At 43.3% G+C, this 8,266-nt stretch overlaps 1 protein-coding gene across 2 annotated transcripts in view; it reads left to right on the top strand.

Annotated features, from left to right (window-relative positions):
- The first annotated feature begins 6,167 nt into the window (after nucleotides 1-6,167).
- The window catches only part of SMUG1 (single-strand-selective monofunctional uracil-DNA glycosylase 1), a 110,699-nt gene continuing 108,600 nt past the window's right edge, over nucleotides 6,168-8,266 (top strand). Inside the window, exon 1 of one of the 2 annotated variants that reach the window (XM_078688243.1) lies at nucleotides 6,168-6,291. The gene's annotated coding sequence lies outside the window, so the exon portion shown is untranslated. The remainder of the gene's footprint in view (nucleotides 6,292-8,266) is intronic. The other variant, XM_078688252.1, reaches the window with a different exon arrangement.

Raw genomic sequence — 8,266 nt, 5'->3', positions numbered from 1 at the left:
CAAACATCATAAGGAGGCGCTATACATTGCTTAAAACTGGGAGCCCTTCTGTAAAGGATACACGATGATTCCGCAGGAGCGTCAGGAGTCCGAAGATAAATCCACAGCCTTCCCCTGCGGCCTTCCGACTCTATCGAGCACTAGAGCTCGAGAGGCGCGCCAGGGGAAAACAGGGAAACAAAACAAGGAAAGGTTGGGGGGAAAAAATGTGTGATGGTACTCTTCAGACAGGATGTATTTGCTGCTTCACTGAAGTGTTAGGTAAGGAGTTGGCCTGTAACACAAAGAAGTAAGAACATGTATCTGCATATAACAATATTCTACAAAACAATACAACCGTGACCTATATGACCCTCTCCTACCCTGTATATGCGTGTAGGAGCTCAAATGTCGTAGAAGGATAGTGGATGAACCTCTTGTAAGGACTTCTTTTGAAGCTATAGGAAAAGATGGTACATCAATAAGTACAGGGTGCCTGAAATAAACGCAGTATAATATATAAGGACCAAAACACTGCTCACTTAGGTGTTTGTGTAATGCTCGTCTTATTCTTATAAAATACAGATGGAACTCTCCAACTCTTGTACCAACACACAGGATAGCAGTATTAACATCTATGGAAACAAACATATAGATTCAAAATACTGTAATAAATCACAATACGTAATTAATTGAATATGCAGCGCTATTGCGCTGTTACCGTGATTCTAGAAGTGTAGAAACATGAAATCCCCTCTGGTCCACGCAAGCATCAACAGCCAAATAAGAGATGTCCCGAGATAGCTGAATACCTCAATAAAAGGCTGGACAGGGGATAGGTAAACGAGGGAATGGAAGGAAATGACACACTGTGCAAAGCAAAACCTAACTAACTAACTATTAGGAGCACTGTAGTAAACCCAGCCGGGCAGCAGATACCAAGACCGGCATACCGGGCGAAGCAACTCCAGTGGGGGGAAAAAAGGAGAGAAAGCCCGGCCCGTCAGCGGAGCATAAACCCGGCTGAAGGGCGGAGCAGAGGAAGACAACAGCGGCAGGGAGGTAGTGCCCGGCAGAGAGGCGGAGAGAAAGGTCTGGCCGCTGTGCAGGGCTAAACAACTGCAGACTCACGGAAAACACCATGAATGGGATTCCACAAGCGAGCGTTAACTGGATACAACGCTCAAGGAGGGCTGGAACCCAAGAAGGGAGGGGGAATGAAAAGGAGCCCGAAAATGACACAGGGGCCAGGAGCTCCCTCGGGGAAAATGCTGAAAGCACAAAAAACGGAAGTCAGGCAAATTACAGCAGGACGGAAGAAACCAACGGAGCTAGACGCTAGAACGTGAAGCGTCGCTCCATGGGTCAGAGAGGCTTATGTAGTGGCTGATTAAAGGGACAGTGCAGGAGGAGGAGAACGTGTGAGGCATGACACCTTCTTCCAAAGATCTGTTAATGTGGTGCTAGCGGGATCTTGTTTTCATTGTGTGCATTCATGATTTTGTTTAGTATTTATTTGTGAGTGAATTACAGTACTTAATATTTTTAAAAGAAAAACATTGGACATTCCTTTATGAAAGACTGTGCACTTTGTAGAGCACTTTAAGGTATTCAATTACTTCAATTGCTTTTATATGTATTTTTGGCTTTACTTTTTTCAATTATGTTTTTTATTTATTTAGAAAGTTTTATATAGTGCAAACATGACCCTTGGGGTACAAGAACGTGATACAATTGTTCATAGAGCAGAGACAAATAGAATCAATAATATCATATTTGAGAAAAATACAACACCCAGATAAGGGAGGGTAAAACACAATGTCAGGACCAGTAGAAAATAGCATGCTTACATACATAGCAATCCCTTGCATTCACAGTATGAATGTACTCATAAAGCAATTTATAATAAACACTTGAAGAAATATCTCCTCTAGAAGCATCTACGGGTAAGTCTTTCTCATCTATTGAGTCCATGCTATCATCAGAGAAGAGTTTCTGATCCTCTCTCCTCAACAAGAGTAAAGTTTAGAATCCTCTAATTTAAAGTCCAAACTAATGAGCATGCCAACCTAGTGGTTAACCTCTGTCACAAATCGGTTTTAGAGGCCCAAATTTGGGTTGTCAACAAGGGTCTCGGTGTGGAAATGTAAAATCGGAATTTTTCGTTTTTTAATTAAACTGTGCCTCATCCATTTTCACCCCTGCTCTGTTTTCAGCCTGGCTCTATCCTTGACACCACACCTGCGTAAACATTAGGTAACAAATCTAAATTGAGACATTGTAGGCTGTGTAAACATGCAAAGTCAGCACTAAAGAACTGCTGATGTCTGCACTGGGTTCTTTAAACAATAGTAAAGCCTTTGATAAAGTTTGTTCAGATAGCCTATCTTGTTGCGCAACCTCAGGACGTAACAGTTACACAAGGCACTAAGGTTGTCTCATTTGTGTGTTCTTCCCAGGGCTCTATTTACCACTGGGTGTCTCTTGCTTGTGATCTTTGCTATAAAAACCCATGTAACCATCGTTCAGTGTGCTCTCTCCTTGAGTATCTCTATGGTGCTCATCGGTTGGAGGCCCATTCATGAATGCTTAATAAATGACCTATGGTTTGACCTTCGCTCCAGTGTCGAACCCTCCTTACTTGTTCAGAACCCATGGCGCAGTGGTGACCCTGCACCAGCAGGTTAATAATAATCTGCTCCACATTGGCTTTCTTTCCACACAGTTAGTAGAAAGATTCAAATGTAGGTGCAATCTGGCTGAGTTTTTCAGGAAACTGAGGTTAAAAGCTTTTTTTTTTAACCAAAAAGAGAGTGACATGGATGATCAGGACTCTGGTCTGAGTAAAAATCTACATTCAACCTGCCGTTAAACACAGTCCTGGTGGAGATGTTAACATTTGAGCAAGCAGTGACAAGTGACATTGAGTCCATTTATGTTACGCAAATACACATGTTTCATAATATCAGCAGAGAAGAAAATGAGGCTTTAATTGCCCAGCAAACAGATGACAAGATTATCATAATGCCAGCAGACAATGGCAGAGCCATCGTTAAACAGAATAGAACATATTATATAACTAAAAGTCTCCACCTACTGACTCACTAACGGAACTACCAAAAAGCACAAGTAAATTCAACTGAGTCATTGAAAAGAATGATTGCCAGCATGATTGAAGAGGCTGAATTGAACATATGGATCTCTAAGAGACAAACTGACTTCCTATCAGCAGATGATCCGGATACTCCACCATTCTACACTCTCCCAAAAATTCACAAAAAACAGACACCAGTACCGTGAAGACTGAAGGTGTCTAGCAGGGCCGGACTGGGAACCAAAACCGGCCCTGGCAAAGTGCTCGGCCGGCCCCCCCGCCCCCCGGGCGGGAGGGGGGCGAGCGCTTTGCCAGGGCCGCTTTTCAGCCGATTTTGTTACAGGGCTGATTTTGCAGCTATGCTGCAAAAACGGCTCTGCAACAAAAACGGCCCCCAGGGCCCAAAACCGGCCCCCACCCTTGCGGCCGACCGGGGGATTGCCCGGTGCCCAAAACGGCCAGTCCGGGCCTGGTGTCTAGCATGAACTCGATTTTGGGGCCACTCTAAATTTACTGACTTCTTTCTACAATCCATGGTAGGGAAAATGCCATCTTATATTAAGATACACAGGACTTAATCAGGATTCTACAAGCTATCCAATATATACCAGAACTGAACCTCTGAATCAGTCTCGACATAGAAAGTAAACACCATTGTACCTCAAGAGGAGAGTCTTTGAGCTACGGAAGACTTTCTTTTCACAGATGTTTTGCCACACACCACATCATTTTGTATTAGAGTGCATGAGATTAGCACTTACAAGCATTTTTTTTGTTTGAGGGCACCGTGTATCTCGAGGTACATGGTACCTCAATCACATGCCTCTGTGTCCACCATGTGGAAAGAACAAATATTATAGTAAATGGGATTACCTTCAAAGAGAACATCCAATCTTGGAAGAGATATATCGATTATGTGTTGGTGATCTGGAAGGGGTACCATGAAAGTGCTGTAAACTTTGTGCAGTGGATAAACAATCAAAATGAGTTTTCGAAGTTTACACACACTGTCGACAGAGAAGCTTTCATTTTTCTTGATGTCAGGATTTTTCATGAGCATGGGACAAACTGATTTACATATGAAGCCAACTGACAGAAATAGCCTAGTCCACTTCGACAGTTTTCAACCCTGGCCTCTTAGGTAGAATCTTCCCTTTGGACAGTGGTATGGAAGAACTGGAGTCGACAAGCAGACTTCAAAGTCCAGGCTGTAGCGCTCAGTGAACATTTTAGATAATGGAAATACCCAGAGCACATCAATTGGAGATCATTGAAAAAGGTCAGTAACAACAGAAAGTAGGCCCTTATTGAGCATACACATGGAAAAAATTAAAGTAATCAACTGTTGTGTGTCACTACATACTCAGCACTTTCTATTCACCTAAAGAAATCTATCAATAGACACTGGCATCCCGAATACTGGCAATCTGAGATCTGAAAAAAACACTATTTGCCCATAAACGTGTGAAAAATATCAGGGATGCTGTAGTGCACACAAGAGATCGTACTCTAGATAATGTTGCCTAGCCAAGTACACTATGGAACTTACAACCTGTTGCAGGCCATTATCCCTGCTGTAGTATCTGCCGCATAACAAAAACATCTAAGATCCTTGATTTAGGCCTGTGTACCAACTGGATTCAACAGCCACAAGCAAACTATAGTTCTAGCAACATTATATGCAGATAAGGGCTGATGTGTTCGGGACACTGTCTTTGAGAAGGGAGACCAAGTCCTTGCAAGCAGAAAAGGAAACGCCAGTCTGATGCCCCATTTGATGCTGACCTTAGGGTTGTAACTAGCAAAGGATACATGGTTACTGCTCAACATCATGGAAAGTTCATTATGAGAGGCTCTTGACATTTTAAACACCTGCCTCAGTGTTTGTTGGCTCCAGACATCAGGCGTGAGACCATACCACCTGAGAGTACTGAAAGCCCAAGTAACGCATCTGTGTCTGTTTCAATTGTGCCTGCTGTGGATGTCTCTCCTGTATCTCATCAACCTCGCACAATGAGATCTGGAAGACTGATACAAGCATCTTGGCGACTCATTGAGAAGTTGTGATGTTTATATATATAATTTTTACTTTTTATTTAGCAATGTATTGTCTTGTGATTATAGATAGTGGGACTCCTCTGGTCCCTAACGGACCCCATAGTAAAATGACGTAGTCAATGTGGTGCGGGTAACCCCTTCCATGCTGATGACGGCCCCCGTCCGTCATGCAACACGGTGGGCGTGTGCTGATGACAGCTGGGGGCCGTCATGATCCCGCACACTCTTTAGAAGTGCCGCACAGGCGCAGAATCGCGGCCGCGCCCAAGGGGTTGATAACGTTTGTAACGCAGTGCATACAATTAACGGTAATGCAGAACTCCGTGTCTGACGTGATCATTTACATGCTCCCGGGCTGGGGAGGATGCTAAACTACCAACATTATTTAAAACCTTTTTTCAAACCAGTATATTTCGAAAATTCCTTTGAAATTGATTGTGTCCTCAATTTGAATATGAGTTAAGGTTGAATCTATTCAGCACTGGTATAGTTAAGCTTTTACCATACATGGCAACATTTTAGAAGCAAAAAGAGGAAGATAAAAAAATAATATTAAGCGAGTAGAATGTAGTTCCCCATTGAAATCTATTGAAGAAGTGGCAATTTGAGACAGGAGACAGACAAAAATAAAGCCCTTTTTGTTTTAAAAACTCGGGAGTCTCTAGTCTGAATCGGGTCTATTGGCATGTATGTTCTACGTTAGGAACAGTTCATAAGGTTATATTCCTCTACAAAGGGTCCTCCTGGTACCACTCCTCTCCAAACACTGCCATAAAAGTCTTGCCCCACATATTGAGTGGGGAATATTCATTCCTTTTACCAAATACCATCAATCCTGTACTTTATTTCAGAATGTATGTGTATAAACTATTGTATATATACACTGTATATTGTATATACGAATCAAATATAACTATCTTTGTTTGCGATCCGCATTCATGTTCTCGGTATCCTTGTCCTCTAGAGATCTAAACACAATCCTTCCCGTTTCAATATGGCCCCCGTGGTCTGGCCGCACGTCATGTGGCGCCGACACGTAATTTGCGTACTGACATCACACGCGTCACTGAAATGAAAACAGAGCCCTGGCGTCCAAACTCCAACATGCAGGAGTAACTGGACCTCAATTAGGTGCTGGGTCAGGTTACTCCTATGACGAAGTAAGTGTTCCGTTCATTTTGGCGATACTGCTTTTTGCCCGAATTCTGGGTAGCGGTGTTGAACATTGATTTGGATGCTCTTTAGTACAGTGTGTGCCACTAGGACTATCTTGTCAGTAACTACCTATGGGGCAAGTAGGTTCCACAAACCGACTACGTTTTCTATCCTGATAAGTGGAAATGATTACGGTATGCTTGTCTCTCAAATAGATTATGACACCGACATCATTGTGGCGGCATCAGTGCACCTGGGAGAATTGTCTGAATAGTGCAGGTCTCGGGGCTGTTTACGTGTTCACGAGATGTTGAATGAGTGAGTGATGTGCGACTTGCTACCACAGTAGGTGTGTCATACAAGTTTATATGATTTCATATAGTCCATCTCACCATGCACGACTACGAATATTTAACTCACTCATAATTAATCACGGCACCATGTTCACAATTACGGTATAATGATCTCGACAACAATCGCCAGTTTTTTTACAGGTACCAGAAGATAGTTTCAAACCCCTAATTAGACTGGTTATGCTGCTAGAGCTACCTATATATTTGTCAACTCTACCCGTGTCTTATTGATGAATTGCCTCCGACCGGAATCTTGGTCATCATCACATTCATTTGCAATCAAAAATGATCTATATTTGCATGCCAATGTTCGACCAAATATATCCTGAGTCTGTCACTATATGCTTGGGACAAGTTCGGCGCATGCTGTGGCGTTCTTTCACTTAATGCTTAGGTACCGCCACTATTGGACACTGCCTGGATGAGGGACTGAGTATGAGATACTGGTAAATGGAGGGCTGCTGAGAAGTGGGCGACCTATACATTGATGGCATATCCTCACATGGCAGCAAGCGCAGAGCCTATTTCCTATGGGAATGAGGTTGTTCATACATTATTGGGCACTGTGCCAGGCAGACTAAGCGCTACGAGGCGTTCGAGACGTCGAGCCGTGTGTCTCAGCAACTTTGACGTTGCACATTTGGACGAATGGAGGCACAGGAGTGGTAACACGTTTATATCAAGCTATGCGAACAGACAATGTTGAGCCCCTGCCACATGTCCATCAAAAGTGGGAAATTAACTGCAGTGGGCAGTTCCTGGATAAGCAATGGCAAGGTGCACTTGCACTTATTAAAACTGCAACCAGTAATTGTAGATTCCGAATTATTCAATTTAATTTTGTACATCATACATGCCTAACACCAGGTATACTGCACAAATTCGACAATACGAAGTGACTTCGGTGAGCAAGACAGAGCAAAATAGCGTTGCCTGACATGGACATGTAGTAAAAAAACAGGATTACTGTGAACTGGTGGCGGACACGTACCAACATAGACTACACCTTGATCTACAGCGCACACCGCAACTCTTCTTACTGGAAATAGGGGCCCCTGTTGTGAAGCATACGTCAAAGAAAAAGTGTGGATTTTGCCCTACAGCTGGCCAGGCGGTGGCTGGTAATTCATTGGCTGAGTGCTAAGGTCCCAATGGTAGAGGGGTGGTTAAAAGTTGTTGCTGCATAGTGCGTTGCCGAGGGTGTTTGGATGGAAGTAGTGAGGACTGGCCCCAAACTCGCTGATGTCCTGGAACTATGGCACAAATTGCTTAGGGCGCTGAGATTGCCTCCAGATGAATGCCCACCATGAGGGGAGGGAAGGATGGACCATATGTACTTCAGGCTTATGACTAGATATAAAACGATGTGCTGTATGGGTGATGAGGGTTCTTTTTTCAACCCTGTTGAAGGAAGACTGTATCATACTTTTACATCCTGACCTCTTATTTATGTACCCCAGAAAGTCATCTACTTGTCCACGTGCACATGTGATATTGAGATTTTAAGTTTATTGTTGTGAAACATTCTGGTTAAGTCTGGTTACGTTTGGACAGAGTTTTTGCACTATGCTGGAGTGCAAAATCCTTTGATGTAACGAAAGAGACTACTGCGTAGGTGCCATTCCTG

Source organism: Lissotriton helveticus, chromosome 1_1 (genome assembly GCF_964261635.1).
Source record: "Lissotriton helveticus chromosome 1_1, aLisHel1.1, whole genome shotgun sequence".
Lineage (NCBI taxonomy): Eukaryota > Metazoa > Chordata > Amphibia > Caudata > Salamandridae > Lissotriton > Lissotriton helveticus.
The sequence above is the reverse complement of the archived record's forward strand: the minus strand, read 5'-3'. Positions and strand labels throughout refer to the sequence as shown.